Genomic DNA, 13,303 nt, shown 5'->3' with positions numbered 1-13,303 from the left:
ATGCGCCTATCTCGTATGGAAATTATTGACTACTGGACCTTGAATATGCCAACCGACACGGTCGTGGATTTGTGAATTACAGCTATGGTGAATCGGTTGCGGTCAACACAGTATGAGACAAACAATTTGCAGGATCATTCCGTTTCTTCCTTGGCGAAAATAAATACATTTTTTTATTAGCACTAGATCTAACGGTTGGTGTAACTAAAATCTCTTAAAAGGGTCTGATTTACACACGCTGTAGACATTTTAAAGCGTGTAGCCATAGAAAACAACCAGTGTCAATTTTAATACCACATGCAAACCCAATATGTTCGGGGTGTGGTTTTGGGGTGGGGTGGAGGACATGCCTGGACTTCCTGTCAATCAAATCCTGTCAATCAAACTGACCTGTCACTTAGGGTCATAAATCAGGGGTCATAAATTAAGGGTCAGAAATCACTCACAGAAGGTGTTTGACAGAAAATGTAGGATATATACTACTAGCACCTGCTTTATTATTATTATCATACTTCATTATTATTCACTTCTACTGAATATATTCTTATGTTAAAAGTCATGTTTCGTATCTCTTGACTGCCAGGGCGGTACTTACTGGGTGGATGTTCCTCATACGTGTGCACTCTAGACCAAAAATATATACCAAGTTAGTCACATGTTACATCACCTAAACTTTATCGACCTGTGACTCATTGCAAACGGACTCTTTTCTCATCTCACATCAGCCAATATCAGCTCAGTAACACGTCATCTTAGCTTCAATTTTCACAGTCCTCCATGAGGTGTTACATTCTATCCTGTGTGTTGTGGCTTAGCATCAGATTTTTTAGTTCGCCAGCAGGATAGTTACATTTATGTAAGTAGTTCCTTTAAGCTTGCTGAAGAAAACACTGCTACTGTGATTATCACCTACAGTTTTTTACTCTGTATTCAGCTCATACACTCTAATGTGAAACTCGTGTTTCACATGAGTATATTTTTTGTTTACTTGGAGTTTACTCAGTGTTTGGGTTTAATATCACTCTATGATAAAGCTCACCCCTCATCAAAGTGCGATGGACAGAGATGTTCTTTATGAGTAGAGTCAGGCGAGGGATCTGTAGCACTGTAAGGATGACTACATGGAACACAGGATGTTGATTTTGTATCCCTTTCACCTTTATTTATACAGCTTTATTTATAACTATTTACATTAGCACTCCATTATAACATGAAATTAACAAAACAAAAGTCTATGAGCATAGAGAAAAGAAAAAACAATGACTGCTAAGTTGGTCATTGAGTTGCTGTTTCACGGTCTCATGATATGGACTATCAGTGTTCCCTCCCCCTGGAATATATAATTTCTAACACCGGTAAAAGCAATAATGTAATACCTAGGCTTTATAAACAATGAATAATCAATATTCACAATATGCAGTTCTAACGGTGACATGATTAACACTCTTCCAAAACTTGTTTCCAAAACATTATTTATTTGCTAATACGCTTTTTTTCCATTCAGGTTCTAATTTCCTTTCCTTCTAATGGCAGATGGACTCAACCAGTTAAGTAAAACTCTTAACTGTCTGAGACTAATACTCTTTTCCCTCTCACATTAAGTATAATGGTCTCCTTAATGCCAGAGCAACCTCTACCCAAACTTTGTATAAAGGATAGTGGCCATCCTTTATGTGCTGTTGCACAGAGCATTAAGAGGACCTGCTCTCATGCTCAGTGGTCTCTGTGCTTTCATTCCTACAAATGTTATTGGATGCTGGATGCTCTTTTGAGCCATCTGACCTTGAGTGGGGGCGTGTCCCTGGTATCACTTAAGTTAATTATGGCCTTCTTGAAGGGTGCAAGGAGGCTCAGACCTCATAGGATTTGTCCTTTCCCTTAGTATTTGCCTTTAGTACACAAGTACATACATGGTAACTTATTAAAACCTCTGGATAGGGTTGGTATCAAGTGGTTGTCTCTGAAGACTGTGTTCTTTTTGGGTGTGGCCACTACAGAGTGTGTTTGTGAGCTCTAAAGCATTTTCTGTCATCTCTGAATGTCTGTGGGACAATGAGGACTGTATGATGCGTCAATTGTCTTGAAACCAAATCTGTATTTTTTTCTAAGGTGTTTAGACCTGAACATGTAAATCAGTCCATCATTCTGGCAGCTTACACTGACCAGTTGGACCCCAGGTGTATTCTTTTGTGGCCGGTCTGGGCACTGAAGCATTATGTGCTGGCTACAGCATCAATACGCAAGACAATACGCAAGCCAATTTTTTTTATCTTATTATCACAAAGTGTTTTTTTCCCCTGCTGTTCATTTACTGTGTAGTGTAGTTTGTAGACAGTCCCTAAGCTCTTGCAGAGATGGCGGCAGCCCATAGAAAACAACATATTTTGTGGTTTTCAAAGGGCAAACATTTCTGACATAGTTGTAGGTGCTTGTCTTCAAACAGTACTTTGCAAGTATTAACCCATTTGTGTTCACTGTTTGAGAGCTATTGAAGAGAGTAATCTGAATATGAATACAACTTTACTGGTGTCAAAAATGTTTACTACAGACATTTATTCATTTTCTGTAACCGCTTATCCAGTTCAAGGGTCATGGTGATTCCAGAGCCTACATGGAATCATTGGGTGCAAAGCAGGAACATACCCTGGAGGGGGCACCAGCCCTTCACAGGGCAACACACATTCACTCACACCTACCGGACACTTTTTGAGTCACCAATCCACCTACCAACGTGTGTTGGTACATGGGTACATGAGCTTTGCCTGACGTAAACAAGGACTACTGACGTGCAGACTGACCAATTAAATGTTTACAAAGAAGGTTATCGACCAATAACGATAGATCTACAGTCAGACCGTCCAATCCGAAGATTGTAGGCTACTTCACCACGCCCCCTTCTCACTCAAGTGAACCAAACGGAGTAGGGGAGGGCGGGACTAGTTTGTGAATGAAACGCTTCTCGAAATTCTATGTAAGCTCTACAAAAACAAAATTCCAGACGTTTTTGAATTCTGCCCAGACTTTTTTTTAAGTCGAAAAAAGAGGACATGTCCGGGTAAAAGAGGACGTCTGGTCACCCTAATAATATATTAACGATAAAGACCCAAATGAAGAGACTTTATTGCGTTATACTGCAGAAAAACAGACTGGACAGCGAGTTGCGAGCGTGTCTTGTTGTAGGCCTGTCTTGTAGTGGGCGTGCCTTGTAGTATTGCGTGATGCAATATGATACTGTTGGGGGTTGTTTTTTTGTGGTGGCACTGAGAGCAGCAGGTCAATGATGAAAAACTGGAAACTACAGTTCTGCTTTCAGATAGAATTAATGTTAGCACCGTGTCCTGGAGAAATTGCATTTCAAACTCCCTCAACATATCACAAATACATTTTTTTATCAAAGTAATTCTTTATACATAATAATTACATTAGATAAATTCATATAAATTAAGAAAAAAAATTATTATATTATTTATTATATATTTATTATAGAGATTAATACTAGGACTAAGCTTTAACAAGTGAGTTCTAGGGGTAATTGCCTCATAGAAGCAAATATTTTTGACTAGGTACAGATTAAGCAAAGCTACAAGAAACTGTTGCCTTTACCAGAAAAAAATGGAATATTCATCTATAGGTAGTTGTGAGCAACTATTAACTCATTAAATATATCTGTAAAATATACAGCAATATCGTCAAGAAATAACATTAACTTCAATTCAGTCTGCCCTAATTACTGCCGTGTTTAATGCATTAACATTTTAAATGATTTTTTCAGCAGCCGTATGTTACATTCATCAATAATCAGGTTTCCTCTTCTAGCATAATGATATTTTAGCTAGTACATCAGTGGCTTTTTTAATTTTGATAATTATTGAAACAGGCATTCAATTAAGTATTTTTCCTTATTTTTGTCTTGAAATGACACTCGCCATAAGAAAACTCAATACACCTTCTCCCTGCATACACAATGTGTGTTGGGTTGCCAACTTTCTGAAATGAGGCCAGTGGGATCAGTATGCACTTGTGAATCCTTTTCAACTGTAGTCATTCAGATAAAAAAAAAATGTTATGACATTTATTACACAACTGCCATAAGGACTGTCAGTGCCTGTCAGTAGTGATGGGTCTAAATTGTTTAAAAATATATAATTATATATATTAAATATAAATATATATATATATAATACATTTCCACTGAAGAGTTAGAAAACACCCAGGTGTTTGTTAGGTGATGATCTCATGCTATGTGAATGTGAAAAACAAAACATAATTAGTGAGAATGAAATAGGAGCATGGGAAAGAGTCAGCTGATGTTGGGAAATGACTTAAAAAAAAACATGAACTTTGAAGAACCCAACAGAAACAGAAGTCCTTATATGTACATGGGGAATAGGGTGCTTTCTGGATATAATGGAATTCAACTTAGCCTATGAAATGTATAAAAAATGAGGGGTAATATTCATATAATCCCTGAAAACTATAAAAATGTGAGTGCCATGAATACTTTTTGAATTTTTTCCTAGACCTAAACAAGGCTATACATTAACCTGCTTAAATAAAGAATGAAACATGTTCTCTAACCTGAAACCTGTAAAGTTTTTACAGAAGAATGTTATTTTTAATAAGGAATAGACAAATGTACATTTAGGACAGCCCGACCTAAAACAGGTCTACTGATGTCCATGACATTAACTATTATTAGAGTGTAAGACAAATATGAGTCCTAAATAAGCAATTAATTCTATGACATTTTGACTGGACATTCGATAATGTAATGTTTTTTAGGGGTCCAAGCACTGCAAGTGCTGGAGCCCTATTGTTTTTGTTCTGTTTTTTCCGCTTTTTGTTTTTTTTTTTTTTTCTTCTTTTTCTCCGATGAAACGCGATGGGCAGCCCAAACCGTAGGTCCTACAGACTTGTCGTTTGGTTAACTGGTAGTAAACCCTCCCGCTACTCAGGCGCAAAAAATCAGCCCGATCAGCCTGATGGTGGCGCTATAGCGACGCGGAACGCGTCGCTCCCTATATCTCCTACCCCGTGTGGCGTAGAAATGAAATTCTTTTTTTCCCAGATTCCTCAGGTCAGACCCTACAAAAATGCCTCAAGAACCCATAAGCTCCGCCTACTTAGATTTTGAGCTAATTTGCATAATATGCAAAATCGCACAAATTTTTGAGCGCGAACTAGTCTCTGGAAATGTACCCAATATGGACATATGTGGTATCAGCAGAATCCTAAGAACCTGAACTTTAATAATTATCCAAAAAAAAGTTGGAATTTCATCACTGCTTGGCTTCCAGACTCCGCCCAAATACAGGGGTACAGCTCGTGTTCCAAAAATCAGACAAATACAGCTATAACTCGCAAACGCTTTCTCCAAATGTTACGATACTTCACATGCTTGATCCCTATAAGGGCCGGAAGACATGAGTACTTGGTTGTGCAACTGCAAGCCTAGGGGGCGCTATAACAGCAAAGAATTTGTTACGCTTCACAGGATTGTCCCATTGGCATGCCGCTTGGTATGCATGTAGTGTGTGATGAGCTGACACAGATTATATGACGATGATGTCATATTCAAAAAAACATGTCCGCCATCGGCCAATCAAATTTCAGCAGCTGTTTCATGACCTTAACAAGGTCCTATCATCATGACACTTGCATGGTATGTCCATGGCCCCACTTCCTGAGCACATAAAATGTTTCATAACGATAGCCACTAGGGGGCGCAATTAAATTTATCAACATGCAAATATGGAATATCTCAGCGAAATATAAACATATTAACAAGCAGTTTGCTTTGTTTCATACTCTGCAAATTTCCTTACAACTTTGTAATTACAACTATTGTCAAAAAATGCATACTTTATCCACAATAGTCAGGTATGTGAAAATGGAGCTTTTCGCACTCCTCCCTGGAAATTTGTCTTATCAATAAACAACTGGTATTTTTGAAGTCTGTATAGCCTGTAGGTAAATAATTATCAAAAAAATCTAGAACTTTTGACACGCTGTTGTGGCAGTTATTTAACAAATATGCATGGGCGGGCCTCGATGCACTCTTTGAGCTATAACTACAACAAACTTCACCCAAATCAAACACAACTTGGTACACATATGTACGTCATTACTCTGAAGTAGTGTGCCAAATGTGACCACATTGCACAGAAAGCGGGCGCTACAATTAGACAGCAACTGGTTGCACAGGTTATTAATTGATTACACCACCACCTAGAGATGCAGTACCAGCAAGATGAGATAGATATATTCTGAACATCATGGAAAAGGACCTTGTGCATTTTCATAACATATGCCTAAAGCATTTTTGAGTTACAGCTGTTTTTTATGTGATGTTTCAACGGCAAGCTGTACATCTCTATTTAAGCAGAGGCTGCAATCACACAGTAATGAAAGTTCCACATTTTTTTGATAATTACTAAAGTTCAGGTTCTTACGATTCTCATGATACCACATATGTCTATATTGGGTTTTGATCCAAGGACTAGTTCTTGATCAAATATATGTCCGTTATATCTCATTTATACCCACACCTGCAGACTAGCTATGCAGATTTCCCCCTCAGCCCCTCCCTCTCCTTCTCACACACAGACTGTCACCTCTCCCACTCCCCTCCCCCCTGCCAGTCAGAGAGGGCCAGAGGACAGAGACAATTGAAAACATATCTAAACAAATCAACAATAACATCATGATTGGTTCCTTATTTTTGTTTCAGTGTCCAAGTTTTCAGCTCCACTGTCCGAAGGAGCACTTTACAGAAAGGGGTGCACCTCTTGCTCTGCATACTTTCATTGCTCCCTTTCACATGTTCTTCAATGGTCAGGACACACACACAGCAGATATGCTGCAAATGTATGACCTACTGTCTCTGCCTATTTTATCTATAATGTGGACCAACAGAGTATGTGTGTGTAACTGTGTAGGCAGTGAGTGGAAACAGGTTTTAAAATTATCCAGCAGCACTGTTCTGTCTGATCCACTCATGAGAGCACAATAAACACTGACATAGCATCACAATGTCAATATCACTACAGTGCTGAGAATGTATGAGCAACTGTGTCTGAATTTATGTCTATAAGTTTGACCAATAACATATATGTATCTCAGTGTGGACAGTGAGTTGACACAGGTGTTAAAATGTCTAGCAGCACTGCTGTGTCTTATCCACTCATAAGAGCGCTACACACACTGACCTATCACCACAATGTCAGTGTCACTGCAGTGCTGAGAATTATCCACCACCCATATTAAATATACTTTGTGGATGTCCTGAACATTGGGTCAGAATCCAGGGTGAAATTCCAGAGTCAGTTCTGTGCTCTGTGCTGTCTCTGTAACCCAAGCCCCATGTTCACCTGCCTGCAGAACAGAAATTCACCCACTCATCTACTACCCCTTCTTCTTACAATCCAGAGCACCAAGGATCACATTTTAAAGCACTACAAAATCTATATTAAAGTGTGGCTCCTGTATCAGGAAATGTCATATGCTACGCTCCTGCTCTGCAAAGACTGCTCGCTTTCACCCTGCTCTTCAATGGTCTGGACACCCATACCTCCATACAGCAGGTATGACTCAGGTGTTGGCATTTTAAATCCCTCAGCATCACTGCTGGACAGAGAATAGTCCACAACCAAACACTGCCAGCATAGATTGTCTTCTGTCCACTGATAACAGACTCGAGTACAAGCCACTCCACATCATATCTGCTGTTTGGGGCTCCTGAACATTAGGGTGAGAAACCAGAGTGCAACTCCAGAGTGACTTCTGTGCTCTATACTGTGTCTGTCATCCGCTACTCATCCATCTCACGCTACACTTCCAAAGAGATGCCAGAACAGCATGGAACACCTTACAAACACTACACAAACTTCCCCAAAAGCCCCTACTATCTCAGGACAGCTCATATGAATAAAACACCTTACAAACACTACACAAACTTCCCCAAAAGCCCCTACTATCTCAGGACAGCTCATATGCTAGCACATTGTTCTCCTACCAGCGAATACCAGCTTGGACCCCGGGAATTGTCGCTTGCGGCTATATTTTTTTTGTTGTTGTTGTTTTTACTCTGAGACCAGTAAGATGCTTTCACTTCAGATCTTATTGTACGTAATGAACAATTTAAAATAATACTGTTATTTTAAACTGGTAATAAAGTATAATTATTGCCCTGTGAAGGACATTGTTAGTGTAGCAGTCACACACTTCCAGGGACCTAGAGGTTGTGGGTTCAAGTCCTGCTGTGAGGAGTTTGGTGTGAACAATTCTCATAGAACAATCCTTTGACATAAGACTTTTTTCTTTTAACATTAGTCTATCCTTTACATAAGGTTAACCAAATTTGTGGGAAAGTTCCCTGTTAGCTGGGTAAGGAACTTGACCTTTTGAGACATGCTTGGGCATGATGTTGAAGAATATAAATGTCAAGATGTTTTATTAAATCTGGGGTGTGTTCTTGACCACAAAAATCTTAGGAATGTGCTGTTTTGCTAAAATGGAAAGGTTAACGATGAGTGGGGTTGTACCTTTTGGGCTACGGTGGCTATTGTGTTTTATATTCTGTGACTAGATTGCAGAATCAAGGTGATTACCACCAGAATTAATGTATTAATATCATGCAATATATCAAAATCTCAACCTATATTTAACAAATATATTTTAATAAATTAATCCTCATTATTAGTATATAAAGTGAAAGTATGAATATACAATGTTGCTGTAGGCCTATGTGTGTCAACATAAGAATTATTGTTGCGCAATCCACTGTTGTGCAACTATAGGCCGGGAGGTTGTCTAATTCTCTTGTACACTTACTTATTGCTCTGCAGACAATTCTGCTCAGTACAGATGGTACATTTACATTTACATTTATGCATTTGGCAGACGCTTTTATCCAAAGCGACTTACAAAAGAGGATTTAACATTCGAACTACAGCACAAATTATGCAAAATACCTTACATTAAGTGCAGTATGCCAGGAAGTAATAAGTGCATTAAAGAAAGACTTTCAGTGCAAAAGATACTCTCGGAAGAGCTGGGTTTTCAATGATTTCTTGAATGCAGAGAGGGTTTCTGTTGCTCTGATAGTGCTTGGAAGCTCGTTCCACGAGCGTGGTACCAGAGATGAGAATAGCCTCGACTGACCTGTACGGGGGGTTGGTCGTGTTAGTTGGCGCTCCTTTGAGGAACGGAGAGGGCGGGCGCTAACGTATGGTTTTAAGAGTCTATTGAAGTAGATGGGAGCAGAACCAGTGAATACTCTGAAGGTCATAATTAGTGATTTAAATTTGATGCGAGCAGCTAAGGGTAGCTCAACTAATAGGGGTGTGACATGTGCTCTTTTTGGTTGGTTGAAGACCAGGCGTGCTGCCGCATTCGGGATCATCTGTAGCGGTCTCACAGCACAGGCCGGAAGACCTGGCAGGAGGGCGTTGCAATAGTCTAGACGGGAGATTACTAACGTCTGAACGAGGAGCTGTGTTGTATGTTGAGTTAGGTATGGCCTAATCTTCCTCCAATCGAATGGAGTCAGTAAGCCACGGGTGGGGCTGCATGGGTCTTGCGGGTCTGGTAGTCAGAGGGCACAGCCGATCTAAGCAGAAGCTCAGTGTTGTGCAGAGTGACTCTGTGGCGTCATTGACCTCAAGAGATGAGAAGGTGCTGGGGGGTGGGAGAGCAGAAGTCACAAGGGCAGAGAAGTGGGTGGGAGATAGGTTGCGGAGATTGCGCCGGAAGGGGACAGAGGGAGCGGACACAGTGGGTTGCTGAGGGAGACGTGCATTGAGTTGAATAAAGTAATGGTCCGAGAGATGTAGAGGAGTAACATTTACAGAGTTGGCGGGTGCTGCATTGCAGGTGCTTGGTTATGTCACTAGGCATTTGGGCCAAGCCACAGGCAGTCTGGTTCACTGTCGTCGTCAGATATGGCTTGCCCAGTCCACACTCCTAGAAGCCTTTAGAGCAACTATTCAAGACCTGTCACTGGTGTCTGGCTATGTCTTTGAGCCGGCAGTGAAGGAGGCCATGTATTGTTGCTCAGACAAAGATGAAACCCAAGTTGAGCATAGGAGACCCATTTGCCATTTTCTGCGTTCTCTGCTTTTCAAAAGTACTGTGTCCCCCATACAGAGCCCCGAAGTGTTCATAGACATCAGGGCTATGATGATGTTGAGTGACCAACCATACGACAGTGGATCTGAAAGATGCTTACTTTCAGGTGCCCTTTGCTACAGAGCACAAGAGGTTCCTGCACTTTGCTTTTCAGGGTGCAATCTATCAGTTCAGGGTCCTTCCGTTCGGCCTTTCCTTGGCCCCAAGAACATTCACACGCTGTATGCAGGCAGTTTTCTCACCCCTGAGGCCCAGAGGTTAAAAATATTGCCTTACCTGGATGACTGGCAAGTGTGTGTCCCATCCAAGGACCAAGCCCTCAGGGATACGCATGCCCTGTTGTACCATGATCAGGATCTCGGCCTGAAGATCAATGTTCAAAAAAAGTCGACTGTATCCTGCTCTGACAACTGGCTTTATAGGTGTAGTTCTAGATTCCAGAAAGATGAGGGCATCGCTTCCTGCAGAGAGAGCTCTAGATGTCCTGCGTTTTCGATTAGGGCACAGGGTTACATTTCTTTCCCTACTATGCATTCAAGGGATGTTAACAGCAGCAAAATAAATGGAGTTTCCTAGTACTATCGGGACTCCATGTCCTAGTACGTTCAGAGCTTTGGGAATGAGCTCATCCCCAGTTTCTATCTCTGAGGGTGTCACATATGCCAGGAATGTCCAATGTTACAATAGATGCTCTTTCTCACAAAGCTGTGGACCCAGGACAATGGCATCTTCACTCAGAAGTGGTCTTGACCATCTTGAGGATGTTCAGAAAGGCACAGGTGGACCTGTTTGCCTCAGAAGACATGACTCTTTGTCGCCTGTGGTTTGCAGAACTGAAGAAGAGCAGCCCGCTAGACCAGGATGCCTTCGCTCACTGCTGGCCGAAGACCGTTACATGTGTTCCCACTATTTCCACTAATACTAGCCCTCTTAGACAGAGTTCCGAGGGAGCATTACAGGGTCCTGTTAGTAGCTCCTCGATGGGCATATTGATCCTGGTTTTCATTATTGAGGTCTCTGGTTCAAAGGCGCCCTTGGGAACTTCCCCAAAAAAGTTCTTCTATCTCATTTGGGAGGCTAAATATAGCACCCCGAACCAGAGACTTTGCAGCTGTGGCTGTGGCCTCTGCTCTGGGCCACTGCCGGAGCTACTCAGGTGATCGCAAGCTGTTCAGTCCACAATCCTGAATACTTGAGCTCTGTCCACTAGAGTGTTATATATTAGGAGGTAGAAGGATTTTGAGCTGTGGTGCAGGGAACAATGGATTTCTTTATTCAGTCACTCTTGGAAGCAGGGAAGTCCCTCTTCACAATTAAGGTTTGTGTGTCAGCCTTGACCAGTTTCATGCCCCCATTTTGGGGTGACGCCTTGATTTCTCATAAACTACTTGTGGCCTTTATGCAGAGAACAAGGAGATCGTTTCCACCTCAAACCCCTCAAACCCTCTCTGTGGCCTGCCTTTCAAGCCCTTGAGTAAAGCCACCCTGAAGTGGGCATCCTTGAAAACAGCGTTCTTTCTCGCAGTGACTACTGCTAAGTGTGTTTGCGAGCTACATGCCTTGTCTGTCATTCCACATTGTCTTCAGTGGGGGATGGATAATTCGTCTGTCACCTTACAGCTTAATCCAACTTTCTGGCCCAAAGTATTGTCTCCTGAGTTTCTTAATCAGTCAATTGACTTACTGGCCTATACAAAGAAAAAAAAAGCTTTCCATCATTATGTGGCTATCACAAAGACCATTTGGCACACTGATCAGCTGATTGTGTGCTTTGCTGAGTCTAATCTGGAGGTTTTATTATCCAAAAAGAGATTTTCTCATTGGGTCATGGGGACATTATTCGTCTGACATAACAGAGAGTTAATGCTCCTGCACCTCTCAGCACAGCATCTCACTCTGTCAGACATGTAGCAGCATCCTGGGCTGCCTTGAAAGGGATTTTCTTAGCAGATATTTGTGCAGCGGCTACATGGTCTTCTTCCTGCACCTTTTCTAAGTTCTATTAAGTTAATGTAGCAGAGTGTTTAAGATTGGCACCTGCTGTTCTGTCAACCACACGTAAGGCAGCTAGCCACTCCTCATGACTCTGTGGGATTTGTCATCCACTATGTAGCTCCGCCCCTGGCAGGCAGGAGATACAAACACATAATGCTAGTTACGCATTTAACTGTGGTTATGTGAGTAGTTGATGACCGCCAGGGTTCCTGGTCATTCATCATGTATGGAAGGTGATCAGGTCCTGGAGTGAATTCAGACACTCTGCATGTGTTGAAATGCTATTCACATCATGCGTCAGGTCACCTAAGAATGATTGGTATTCAAATTCTCAGTCTGCACTTGGCACAGCAGGGATCATTCAATATGGAGCTGCACCTCTGGTGGTCATATACTACTCACGTAACCACAGTTACATGCGTAACTAGCATTTTGATGGACAGATCTAGCAGCCAATGGAGATACTAGTTAAAAAAACTGTTTTTTTTTCAGCTTTTTATTGATCATTTTGATAAAAGCTGCTATGAACAGATTATTGCCCACATTTAACACATGTAAATAAAAAGTGAAAACTACTAAAAATTGACATACATGTTTTTAAGTGACAAGACACAGTAAATTCACCAGTGTTAAATCAACTTACTTTTACTTTTAGTGTATTCATTTAACACTCTCAGTGTTAGGTTAACACTAATAGTGTTGATTTAACACTGGAAAATTTGCTGTGTATGCTAATGAGGTGATTCACACTCCTACATGACAATGAGCAGGAATTTCTTGTCCACCAATCAGAAGCTGCACAGAGGAGACTACCTGGTGTCCATCAATGAACATTTTAGAGCCATCTTCAAGGTACGATTGTAAACATTTCTGAATAAATCCTCGTTTCTCCAGAACAGCAATTTCACAAACAACTTTTTTTTTGTGGTTTATAGCTGGTTTACAGTCTGGGCATCCAAAACCTATGGAAAATCAGGCACTAGGCTGATAATGCAGGGTGATTGAAACCTGGTTTAAGACAATGCTGACCATATTATATGGGCCACTGACAGCAGCGAATGGTTTGAGACTCCCAGCATAGTGTACATCGCAGATAATAATACTAAAAATACTGTACCCAGGGCATTAATTCAACTGGGAAATGTGAATCTTATAGCTGACTTCTAACACAATACATGAG

General features: G+C 41.1%; 1 pseudogene; it reads right to left on the bottom strand.

Moving 5' to 3' along the window:
• Positions 1 to 9,040: 9,040 nt before the first annotated feature.
• Positions 9,041 to 13,303, bottom strand: part of LOC136677908 (uncharacterized) — a 256,856-nt pseudogene continuing 252,593 nt past the window's right edge.

This window comes from Hoplias malabaricus, chromosome Y, assembly GCF_029633855.1.
Source record: "Hoplias malabaricus isolate fHopMal1 chromosome Y, fHopMal1.hap1, whole genome shotgun sequence".
NCBI lineage: Eukaryota > Metazoa > Chordata > Actinopteri > Characiformes > Erythrinidae > Hoplias > Hoplias malabaricus.
The sequence above is the reverse complement of the archived record's forward strand: the minus strand, read 5'-3'. Positions and strand labels throughout refer to the sequence as shown.